At 45.5% G+C, this 12,873-nt stretch overlaps 1 long non-coding RNA gene across 1 annotated transcript; it reads right to left on the reverse strand.

Moving 5' to 3' along the window:
* Window positions 1-10,421: 10,421 nt before the first annotated feature.
* On the reverse strand, window positions 10,422-12,724 carry LOC310881021. Its single transcript, XR_014572064.1, has 3 exons — window positions 11,395-12,724; window positions 10,975-11,035; window positions 10,422-10,463 (listed from the first exon to the last, which is right to left on the reverse strand). It is a non-coding gene; the product is annotated as an uncharacterized lncRNA (long non-coding RNA).
* Between the last annotated feature and the right edge of the window lie 149 nt (window positions 12,725-12,873).

Raw genomic sequence — 12,873 nt, forward strand, 5'->3', positions numbered from 1 at the left:
CTTTATAAATATTCTGTAGAGTCAATTGAAGTATAATTCTTAAGGATCACTCTAAGACGCCTACAAAATCTTGTATATTTTTAAGTGTGCCAATTTGTAAAATATTTTGTAAGTGTATATTTTTCTTAGAAAAGTGCTGTGAAGTGTTTGTATGTGTGAGGTTTCCCTTTTTTTGCACCTTCGGGTGTTAATAAAAGGATGTATACTTAAAAGTTTCTGGTTTTAAAAACCAAAATACAAAGAAAAAAATTAAACTTTTGTTGGGAATTTTGTAATAAAAAGAAATGTTGTGAAAGAGTGTAGTGATATTGTGTAAAGGAAACTGGAAAATTTGTGAGCGCTTTGCTGTTTTATAGATCCTCTTGTAAATTATTCTTGTAATATTTTTGGTTTTGTTGTTCTTGTTGCAAAGGTTTTAAATATTTGTGACTGACTCTGTATGGTGAAAATGTCATATTGTTAACTTGCTGAGTTTTGTTATATTGTTTATGGAATAAATAAAAAAATTTAAAATCTCATTTTAAGATCATGTATGAAGAAGAAATTAAAACTGCCATTTATTGAATAACAGAAATCGTTTCTTTAAACAAATTGCTGCCACCTGAAACAACCAAGTGACAGTCCTGCCACCCCTCACACAGGCACTCCTGATTGCAGCCCTCCTGCTTAATTGGGCTCACGTTAATTACTGTGAATTGCATTAGAGACGAGGGGTGTGACAGGGGATGGGAAGAAGTGGGAAAAGTGCCTGTGTGGGTTTTGCTTCTTCATCTCTGGCTTCTTCCAGTGAGAAGTGGGCACTGGGAGCACTGGGTTTTTGTCCCGGGGCAGCTCTGCTGGGGCAGATGTTCCTGCAGGATGGGAATGCCACGGGCTTGGTCTTCGGGGCCTCGTGGGAATTGGAGGTGATAAAACATCACTGTTCCTTTCCTGAGTGATGGGAACAGTGGGGCGAGGGCCCTCCAAGCCCTCAGCCCGCAGAAAGCAGGGCACGGCATCGTGGGGAGGGGGATCCTGGATCAGTGGTGCAAGGGCTGGAGAGCCGGCACAAATGTTTTCCAAATCTAGGGCAGCGTTGGGTCAGTGCACCCCAGAGCCTGCTGCTGGGCTTCAGCTCCTGCTGTGGGTACGGAGAAGCCACCTGGTGAGTTGGGGACACAGGGCGGTGCTCGAGGCAGGATTGCCAGGTAAGGGCTCTGGGGAGTCAGGAGCAATGCTGCAGAGCACCACCCAGCGCCCGCTGCCATGTCCCTGCTGTGGGGACCATAGGGCTTGGTGTGGGGAGGGTGGCACGGCCATACAGATGGGCTGATGGGGCAGCTTGGGGCTTAGCCTGGACAGGAGGCTTGCTTCTGATGTGTAGGGAGAGCTGCTTTTTTGCCAGGAGAGCCGCTTTTGCTGTGCGGATCCCTCTGAAGTTAGAGCAGGGTGAGGGCAGAGGTGGGCACGGAGCGAATGGGGACGGGCAGTGGAACCTCAGCAGCACTGTGCTGAGCAGGAGACAAACTGCCCGGCTGCGAAGGGCAGATGAGGGTTAAAATCGCCACCACTTGCACTGCTCAGCCCCAGCTTTGCAGCCTTTTAAAGGCGAGGGTTTTGTCATGGCAGTGTTCCTTCCAGGGGAGAGCTTCCCATATATATATATATATGTATAAAATATGTATGGTGAAAGCTAGCCTATAAAATAAGGCACCCACTAAATGTACACACTCCAGATCTTTGACCCAAATAAAACAAATTTTATTACTCAGCAAAGCCTGAGTAATGTTACAGACAGGGCCCTGTTAAAGTGCTTATCTACTGCATTTATTTCACATGCACAGGGCTAGAATTAAAGTGCTGATAACTGCTGGATGAACCACCACCCATCCAGGCGGGGGGAACCAATTGCAAGAGGTAACTTTTGGTTAATATCAGCCTCAGCCCACCTCTGTTGGGGGTACCAGGCAAAGCCCCCGAGCTTCCTTGGACCCAGCCTGATGGGTTTTTACACACCATAAATTGCGGGTGGGACCTGCCAGAAAGGGGCCTCGTGGGGTTGGTGTCGGTAAAGGGATGCAGGCAAACGGGGTTTTGGTGGGATTACACCTATGGCAGCCTTGCTCAGGAATATACTTTGTGCTGCACCAGTTCAATAAAGCACTTAAACACACACTTTATCTTAAGCATGTTAGAGATTATATCCCTCTTTAGCAAAGCGTTTAAGTGTGTGCTTAATTTAAGGATTTAATTAAGGATTTTAATTGTAGACTTCAGTATGTGCTTACCTGCTTGGCTGAATATGGCGAGATTACTCCATGCTGAAGATTTCTACATACAGTAAATGACTAATTCCTCCAGAATGAAGATGCTACATTGTTCTTGAACAATGCAGCTAAAATATAAATAGAAAAAAGGTGAGAGACAGTCAGCTTGATTCCTCCAGGTGAAAGCATTATCCATGACCAAAGCTGAGTTGATTAAAATCTAATATAATTAGTTTTCACCTCTAAAGTGCCATTACAGATCAATAGAACAGGGTACCTTAAAAATGAGTCTCCAGCTCATAAGCTTTAATTACACAAAAGGAAGGATTCACACGAGAAAGGAGATGGAGACCTTGAAATGTAAATGGCCACCAAATAATAGGCTGTGAGGCCATTTCTCCAATCATTAGTGGTTTAGGCTGATTTCTCTAAGGAAAGAGAGCTTCTGCAATTGCATCATCAGCCTGCCTTTGGGTCATTCCCACTGTGTTTGAATTCTGTGATAAATTTCACTTAATTGGGGGAGGGAAAAAAAGGATTCCAATGATCCCGAGCTTCTGCAGGAGCATCGGCAGCTGCTGGTACAGTGCCAGAGGCTGAGCGTGGATGCTGCCACGTTGCCACAGAGCCGACACTTGGCTTCTGCACCTCCTGCATCGCTGCTGGCTTAGGATGCTCCGGGTCCCAGGGGCCTGAATTGTCTGCTGCAATGTTTATTTTATGGCTTGTGTGGTCTAAATGAGTGGTAGTGATACTGGTCTGAACTGTAGGAGTCACTGTGCTTTACTACAAAATGCAGTGAAATGTCCGTGTGTCGTTTCTTTGCCTTTTTGTTTTCTTCAAGTTTTTGTTATTTTACTCTCCCTAGCTGAAGTCACACAGTCAATGACGCAAGGGAAGACGTGGTAGCTGCCTACAGGGGAGAGAGAAGCGCTCGCAAATGGGAGCGAAGGAGCTGAGACTCAGAATGGTTGGAGGAAATTCAGAAAAAGGCCTGACTCCTCGCAAGGCAAGGAATGTATTTTGCCAGTGTTTGGTGGTATTCTTCACCATAATGTCTCCCGGACAGTACGAGTTGTTACGTCCCTATGGTGCCAGGGTCCTGGGCGTGAGGATGTAGCTGGTCAGGTGGTCAGATTCTTCCTCTTCTCTTTTGATTTCATTATCGGTCAAGCTACAAAATCATTATTTTTCCCTTTTCATTATATTCCTCTCCCCAGTTCTCACCACTTTCTTACCACCTAAGTACTTCTTTCTCAAACACTCCCCTCCTTCTGCCTGTGCTGCCGTCTCTGCAGAGCGTCCTTCTTGTTCCTTCTGAGAGAAAGGAACTACACCTGTGACCTCCCTCCTCCCCCGGCTCCCCTTCACTCCTCTCTCCCTGCAAACACTTCTGTCCCGCTGTCCTTTGCTAACCCTTCTCTTTGGGCTCCCCGTGCCACCCCAAGTATCTTCCTTCCCTGCCCAACCTCCTCCAGGAGCTGCTGGTCAGCAGTCACCATCCCAAGCCCTGGGATGGCAGCCAAGACTCTGTGTCTTACCAAACCCACTGCTTTCTGCCACGTGATGATGTTTCTCCTCTCTGACCTGCTGAGGACTGCCTGCTCTCCACCTTATTATCCTCGAGCAGGTCTTGCATGAAATCCTGCAGCCACGCCAGTGGTAAGCTAGGTATGCCCCCTGGGCTGGGGCAGCAGGGCTTTGTGGTCTGCATGGTGACCATCATCAGCTACAGGAAACTTCAGCCTTGTGGCTGAACACGGCCCTTGGAAATGGCTCAAGAATGGAAGATCGGACACTGGGTAATAACTCATTTTATAATACCAGCAGGAAAGAGGAGTGCTTCCTGCTCCACTAGGCTGTAAGGATATCCTTGAGGAGAAGCCCACATGTTCTCGAGAAAGGCTAAAATCCAGGCCTTGGTGCTTTGCATGACTGCCGTCAGAATTCAATTCTAGGTTGCGGGATTGTGCAGGACCAGGCTCCTGCCTCTCAACGGAAATAACAGCAGGGGTGCGTGGCTATGCAGGCAGCAAAATCCAGTAGTAAGAAGTACCTGCGGGATGTGACCTCTGCAGCGCACAAAATGCTACAGCTAGGCTGTGCTGCAGAAGTGGCTCAGGAGTGGTGGCCGCAGGCTGGCAGGGCGGGGACACTGGTAGCAGGGAGCCAGCCAGACCAAGCACTGCGTCCTGCTGTCTGAAAACGCAGCACAGGTTATTGCAGCAGCAGGCAGCGGTCGTCGGAGCGAGCTGGTTTTGCCTGTCAAAGCACCTCCACTTCAGAGAGTCACTCGGCATCGCTGAACGTGCCTTCGGATGACGACCTAGAACATTATCTCCTCGCGCATTGCACATCTCCCATCTTTTCTGAGAGGAGGGAAAAGAGAAACCTATGCCACTTAGGAAATGGAAATAGAAAAGACATCTTCAGATGTTGTAGCAAAGCGGTGATGACCAGGACCCCTCATGCCTTACGCTGTGCAATGTGGTGCGAGTATTGAAACCTTTTTCTGGCATGCAGGGCTGCAATGGATGTGCTCCTGTCTCAGTGCTCCACCTGCACAGACAGAAGAAAATCCGAGCAGTGTCAGGTGCATGACCTGCAGACCAGGAGATGACTCAATCTAATTTCATCCTGCAGTGAGCACTGGTGCACCTGTACAATGAGCAGCACGTTATCACACCCTTTGCTCAACTATCCCTATATAATATATTTGGTCTTCATAGCCTTTGGTACATCATGTTATTTATTCTTTCACCTAATGTATTTGGAGCAACTTGCTAGCAACGTGCAGCCCTATTTATTCTTCTAGGGACAACAATAGCGGGAATAAATGTTAAACTAAAGGAAGAAATAAAAAAATAGCAGCTCTATTTGTGCTATGCCGAGATGCGTTTCTTGGCAGCCCTAGAGATTCAACAGTCTGGTATTTATCACGACAAAACGCAGAAATGTCTGATGATTGCACGAAGGGAAATAAAGAGACTGAGCGCACGCTGCAGGCTGAGAGATAAGGGTACGTGTTCATGGCAGGCAGCTGCTGGAGCAGTGGTACGTCGAGTCGGCTGCCAGGGGCACGGATCAGCAGCGGTAATCGGCAGCTGTTGGAGGTCAAGCCCTGTGGTGTGGACGTAGCCGCTGGGATTTCTGCCTCCGAGGAGACCAAAGGGCAGCCTCCGCTGCAGCTGCTAGCGGAAAATCTCCCTGAGAGCTGGACCTCGGGGTCATCCTGAGAAGCTGCCACTGCAATGTTGTGAGCCCGCAAAGAAGCGTCAACCTTGTGCATGAGTGTGCTTGTGCATGAGGGATTTGCACGTGAAGCTGCCATGACGGTCAGTGCCTGGGCCACGGCTGTGGACAACGTCCTCAGAGGTGCAGCCCAAGGAGATAACATTCATTACTCTGTACGGAGGGAGGGAGATAACCAGTCTTCAAGCAGTTGCATCCCAGTGATGGAAGTCCCTCATCTCCCAGTGCTTTGTGTTATTTACAGGAGCACAAAGCTGAAGAAATGAATGTTTCTATTTTGGCTTCAGTTTGTCCTTTTACACTACAGAGTACTTGGCGCAAGATTCAAGGGACTGATGAACTGCATCCCAGAGCTGGCATTTCCTAAAGACAACTCAATAAAACACGGGCATGCTGCTTATCGCATGCATCTTGTAGGCTCACATAGGTGGCAGTATGAATCTTTGCCTGGCAAATTCCTCTGACAACTACTTTCTCTGTCCTTTCTGGCCTGGATAAAACCACCAGCCTTTAGGACCAACGATTGCCTCTCCTGCAGCTGAGACCACTGAGTTACCCTGGTAGCAGGTCCTGTCACTCCACAGTGCCAAGGGCATCAGAAGCAATTAAAGAAAAATGAGAATTGATTTGAAGAATGTAATAATCATTCAACTAGCTGGGCAAAAAAAAAAAAATTGTATCATTGATATACCAGAAAGAATAACATTTACTCTCTGATAAGCATTATGGAACCCACAGAAGTAAGCCTGAAACCTCAAGGACTTACACCATAAATGATTTAATTCTGAAGAACAAGACAACAGTATGTTGAAAATCAATCGAAGAGGCTAAGAAAGTCAGAAGTGGGCAGGGGAAGGGTTTCTGTCTCTAGTGTTGGCTCAGGCTAAGAGCCAAGTATCCCTCTGGCCCCCATGCCTGCCTTTTCATAGCAGTTTTCCTTCCCAGCACATAATTCTCTGTTCATATTTGTAGCCAGTTCCACAGCTACTCTTGGAAATACAGGGATGTTCCTCCTTGACAGTTCTCACAAGGCCGGGCCTGTTGAGGCAGATGCAGCTGGAGCTTGGCCATGCCACACTTCCAGAGGTTCGTGTCCTGGTGAAGTAGAGCACCTCCATTTCCAGGTGGGTTTTCTCTACAGGTAGGACGCATCTGGGATGTCAGAGCTCGTAGCTTGTGGTTTCTCATTGCTCTAAGAGGGGACAAGAAGGACAGGTTCATTGATCTTTGTAAAGCATTCAGTGATTGCCTCACTCTTCTTTCAAGTTCTGGATGTCCCTGATACACAACACACACGTCAAACCCTGCCCGCAACAGAGTAATTAGGTGGCTCTGCTAACGGGGTGTGAGAGGATGTGCCTGACTACAGCTCATCCAGGATTGTCTTCCGCAGTCCCAGGCCCTCCGACATGCTTCTCCCGCGTTTTTCTGAATTTCTTTCTGCATTAATTTCAGCTGGCCCTGGGATTATTTGAAATGTGGCCTTGGGGGACTTGTTCAAAGGCACTGCCACCACAGGTGACTTTGCATTTTAAACCGAAGCATTTCACTCCTATCTGTCTGGACACAGGAGCTGCTCAGCACTGCTTCATTAGGCAAGTTATTTTTCCCAGAAAGAGCAAAACATTGAGAGAGGAATTACCATTTGCTTGTGAAACAGCTGCAGAAAGGATGAGGCACAAGCCCTCTGTGCGTCCCCCCTGCTACTTGTGTGATTAACCAGATGGCAGAGCCGAGAGTCACCCACTCGCACTTGCACAACATGTGGGATGTTAGAAATTGCACCTGAATTGAGTGAGGATTGGTAAGGGACCTCCAAAAGAGTGGCTTTGATGTGAATAAGAGGGGGACCATCAACACTGAATAGGAAAATGTCTGTGAAAGATCCCTCTTCCCCCCTGGCCCCACCCCATGTTTCCACTTTTTTCTCTCATTTTTCCCTTAAGGACTTTGACAATGAGCACTTAAGAAAACCTCCACTCTAGTTTATCAACACAAACAAATGAAAAGAGAAAATAAAACCTGCCCATGGTCCTCATTCCCCTAAACAACAGCAAAACCCAGCAGGCACCCAATGCTTTCGAAATGCCAAGGGACAGCAATAAGCTGATGTTATTTGGAGGTGCCCTTGCACCATAACATGCTTAAGTTTCTCGGTGGCTGATACTGCTCTTACAGCACGGAGTTAGAGCCAAAGGTCAGCAATAAAGCTGTTCTGGTAGTTTATTTATTTATTTATTTATTTATTTGTGAATGCTGACTGCCCCACAGCTTGTGCTGGTCAAAGCAGCTACGGCTCATGCTGAAAAAAGTTACACAAGTGAAAAAAGTGTTGGAAAGCTGTAGCCAGTTACAGAGACGGCCAAAATCTGAAAAAGGGGGTGAGAGGACTGGAAATGACCTTTTCCTGTACCTGGGAGCACACACATATCATTAAATATTTCCAGTGGTGGTCACTGTCGTGGCAGGCAAATGGTGCGTGGGTTGTTTTGGTGGACAGCCTTCCCCACTGCTGAAAATATTCCAGTATACAGCAACCTGGTGCTGATGTCCAGCTAAGAACCCTTTATCGTTACATCTGTCACGTACATTTCTACAGACTGCATTTAAAGTGTCATTTAACCTTTGATTTCTTAATGAACCATGCTCCTTGGGTGTCTCTCACAAAGATGTGCTGTCCAGCCCTCAGGGAAGCCTTCCTCCAGCCCTCTCCCTGAAGAGGTTGCAGGATCTCAGCAGCCATGCCTGCAACAGAGGTAATAAAACCTCCCTCGTCTTCCTTGGTGTCCCCTCCTTTTGGCTTCCAGGGAAGTGTTAGCTCCTCTTGTCACAGCATCTCATTAGGAGCTCGTGCTCAGCTGATTATTTCTCTTCTGAATCACTGTTTTCTACGACTTTGCCTCCCGCCCTGCAGTCCAGCTGCTGCTCTATTCTTAGGCGGATGACTTTACATCTGGTGGTGCTGAAAAACATGCTATTTGCTTAGGCTCAGCTCATTAAGTGATTCAGATTAGGTTTTGTAGTGGTGACCTGCCCCTAACTTTGTACATCTGCAGATCACCAGTAATGATATTGTATTTTCTTTTAGGTCACTGATCGCACATTAAGTGGTGCGGGGTCAAGAACCGACAGTAGGGAACCGTGCCTTGTTCAGCGATGAGTCTGCTTACAACTGCACTCTGAGACCCAACGGTTAGCTTTCAGTCCAATTAATATTTGTGATATTGACTTAGATTGTTCCTCTTTCTCAATCAAAATATTATGAAAGACAAGATCAGATGTCTTACCAATTGAAGGTTTATTATATCAGCACTACTACTTGACAGGCATGATATTAAGAAAGGTATCTGGTTAACTTGACAAAGCCTAGTTTTCATAATGTTACAGTAATATCTTCTTGAAATGGTTTATTAGCGAGGCCTCTTATCAGCCCTATGTTATTTTGCTTGGAATTGCTATCAGTACGATAGGGATACACCATATTTACTTAAATAAAGGCCATACTCCCCCCCACAGGCCTCTGCTTCATTGCAAGGTGTGATATCCCCCCCTTGTCTTTTGCAGACTTGTTCTACCTGGCTGGGAATTAAGGAGCTGGGATGTGGCAGGATGGTACCTGAGCTAATATTTAAGCTCTCCTGAGAGTACAGCACTGCCTGATACAGAGATCCCTGATCAGAATTTGTTTATGTCTAGCAAATTACTGAAAACTATTAAAAATGCCTCCCTAAGGTGCAAGGTTTTCTTCTTTCAGCACTTTAAATCTCTTTGATGCCAGATATGCTTATTTAAACATGACCAGCTTGAATATCCTCTGAGATATGGTTTGAATGGAAAATATTTTGTTGTATAAGACATAAACCCAGGTTTCTCCCCCCACCAGAAGGTAACTTGGCCAATGAAGAAGATGGCCTGTTGTGAGCACTGTAAAGCAACGTAGGCAGTACTGAAGTGGAAAATAGAAAAGTTAGACTGTTAGCAATTGTTATAACCTTAGGTTTCCTCCCAGGTTTGTTCTGGGCTGGTACGTTAGTGTAAAGTGGCTTCATTTGCCTGCTCGGTACCTGGCTCTGCTAATACTTTGAGTATATAAGGATTTGAGTGTGTCAGTTTGTCAGGTCTTTTTTTCTTTCCATTTTTTTTTTTCTTCAGGTTTAGAAGCTCCCAAGAGATTCAGATTTTTCTCACCTCACTGCATTTGGATTATTACTTATCTATATTGTGAATAAATTATTTTAATACATTCCAAGGAAAAAAAAAAAAGCAAACATTTTTCCTCATCTATCGCTGCATACCAAATAACCAGTTTTTAAAACCCAAGGGGATTTAAAGCAAATTTATTTACCCTCATTGAAGGAAACGACATTAAACTTACCATGGAAAAGTGTTGTAATTCTCCTTTGCTGTACATACATTACTAAACCGCAGACAGGCAGTTAAGGATGAATTACACCAAGCTTTTGCTATAGATTTGGGATTTCTTCCCCATACTGAAAAGTTCTCTATGCAAATATGTTTTCCCCTACAATATCTTTGAAATACACTGCTACGCTGATCCTAATTTTTTACAAACCTGCCAAAGAGATGTGTGTGCACAGGTCACTCACTAATTGTTATTAATACTAACTGGACAATGAAATCTACTAAGCAGTTTTGAAAAATCAGAGCTTATTCTGCATCTGATAGACCCTGTGAGGGCATTCGCAAATCATCTCAATGCAGTGGGTGGGGAGGTACTTGTCCCCAGTTGTCTGCCCTGGACCTCAGCTACAAGATTTTACTGATGAAGTAAAGTGTACTTCAGCGGTACATCACTGGGTTTTTCATCGCAAGCAAACTGGCAAATATCTACTCTATCTGTGGGAACTCACCCACAGAAGTAAAGTATAGCATGCTTCATCCCTCTGTTGCTTTCCATTTCATGATGCTCTAGACTTTCAGTAAGGTTATTCACTCAAAAATACTCTATTGAGAGAAAAAGAAAGAGACAAACAAAATTACTTGCCAGATGTCATAAAACACTCTGAGGCTGCACCAGGAGCATAAACCATCATCCTTTGGTTCAAATAAAAGAATATGCTCCACCTCCCATTTGCTCAATAATCCTACCATTTTGCTGCTTAGGTTACTGGTGTATAACAAAGCCACTTTTATACCGCTCTGACCTTGCCTGGTATTCAGAAAAGGCAGGGAGAAATACAGGATTCATTTTCATGCATAAGTCTCTGTCACAGCTGCATCACCTTCTAGTTCTTCAGTTCTTTGAGGTCTCTCATCGGAGTACTCTGGTGGGCATCCTGATGCTTTACTGATTGCCAATACTCACACTCAGTGGCTGTCTTATCAGTTGTCAGCACAACACTTTCTGTGATAAAATGGATCAATTGGATGCTGATCATCTGCTCCTTGAATTACTGATGTTTTACAGCGGAATGAATTTCTTTACCTAAGATGTCTGTCAGAAAAGAAAGCTTACATGCTCAGCCACGGGATCTTTCTTTCTTCAGGGGATAGCTTCTCCAAGCACTGGAATCTATCTAAATAAAAAAATCCGTTCATCATAGGTCAGGAACAGCTCCAAGAGGACTTTTCCCAACGGCAAATATTTCGGCCCATTAAAACTGCAAGATTGCTTTTTTGACATTAAATTACTCCCCCCCCCTTTTTTTTTTTATTTTTTTTTTTAATTTTACTCACGTTGACCACTAAAAACAGATTTGTTAGGTCATGGTTTGACCCTACAGCAAATCTAACTGTAATGAAGGATCCATAATGGAGCAACGATGTAAAGCACTGATGTGATTTAACTCACTGTCCCAGCTCCCATTTGCTTTAAAAACAAACAAACAACAGCTTAACCTTCTGTAAGCAAGTTTTATTCTGGGTTAGGTATCACCTTTTTATTACAACTGTATCGGGAATCATCCCTCCACCTGCAGCTGGAATAAACTTCCATGCTTTATGCTCCGTGTAATTCAACAAAAATACAGTGGGGAATGTACATCTGATCCACATGGAACTGGGATTATTCCTGCTCTCCTTTAATTATGCTTTTGGCATCATGGTCTTAGTATCATTTCCATTCCTAGTCCCATCCTGTAGCAAGTGAAACTGATGAGAAAAAAAAATGTAACTGAACGCTCCATTCTCTCTAGCACAAACACCGTAGTTGCCTTTTGAGCTCTCAAATCTGAAGGGGAAAATTTGAACTGTGATTATTCAAGAACGCTTCATTTACATCAATAGTTGGGCTTGTCGCTTTCTACACGTTCAAGTTTCAACAAACTTTGAATGCCATCCACCCCTCAACTTGACAGCAATCTCACTACTGTTATCCATGAAGTACCAAAAGGAGAACCAAAGGTTTCCCACAGTCTTTCTGAAACCACATTAAATCCTCACAAAGATGCTCTTCTGTGTTCTGGTTCTTTCTCAAAAATAAAGATGACGCTCATGGAAATTTGTTTTTACTGTTCCTAATGGCCTTTTCAAGAGATACTTTTGAGTCAGTAAAATGGGATCTTTTCAAACTTCTAAAGGAATCCCTTCTGTTCTCTGCAAAGCCTTCACCTCTCCTTCTTCTTAAACCAGTGCTAGTACTCAGTGTGGCACTCCAGCCCCTTGGGTTCAAGAATGAGCTCGTACGTTTTTTTTCTCTCCTAGTTCTCTCCTATTTCTTTTCAGCTGCAGTTTTCTTCCTGCTGTGTCTTATTGATTTCTGATTCTGCTGCTCTGCCAGCCTCTCACAAGGGAGACGCGCTGATCCTGGAGGTAACAGGTGGAATTCAGCTTCAGTGAGTGGAACTACAGAGATATTTAACCTATCAGCAGGCTTACAGAACATGGGAAGTGCGGTGTTTGATTAATTAGGTTTCACATCTAGCCTTTCTGTGGTGTGAGGAGCGTCTAACACATGGCACCAGGCCAGCCGTTGCTTTAGGTAGTGTAGCCTGAGTAAGATGAGGGGAAACCCTATGCATCTACAGAGTGAGGAAGGTGAACATCTTTAACAGCCTTGCTGCTAATTTTTTTTCCTCAAAAAATAAAAACTAGCTTGGGAACGCTGGACATTGCCCGCCTCAAGAGCTGGCACCTCTGCCCTCGCGCTGCGAGGTGACACGAAATGGCCCCCATGCCAACAGGCCTGCCTCTTGTGGGGACACTAAAACTGCCAGTCATGACCCTTGAACAGCGCCACCCTTGGGCTCTACCGAGCCCCGGGGCGGCAGGGGCGGCAGGGGGCGGCGGGCAGAGGGCGGCCATCGCCTCGCACCCCCCCCCACAGCCTTTGCCCCTCTTCAAAATGGCGGCGCCCCCCCCCCTTCGCACGGGGCCGCTCTGCCCTCCCCGGCGGTCCTCCACGCTCCTCTCGTTG

This window comes from Anser anser, assembly GCF_964211835.1.
Source record: "Anser anser genome assembly, chromosome: 13".
Lineage (NCBI taxonomy): Eukaryota > Metazoa > Chordata > Aves > Anseriformes > Anatidae > Anser > Anser anser.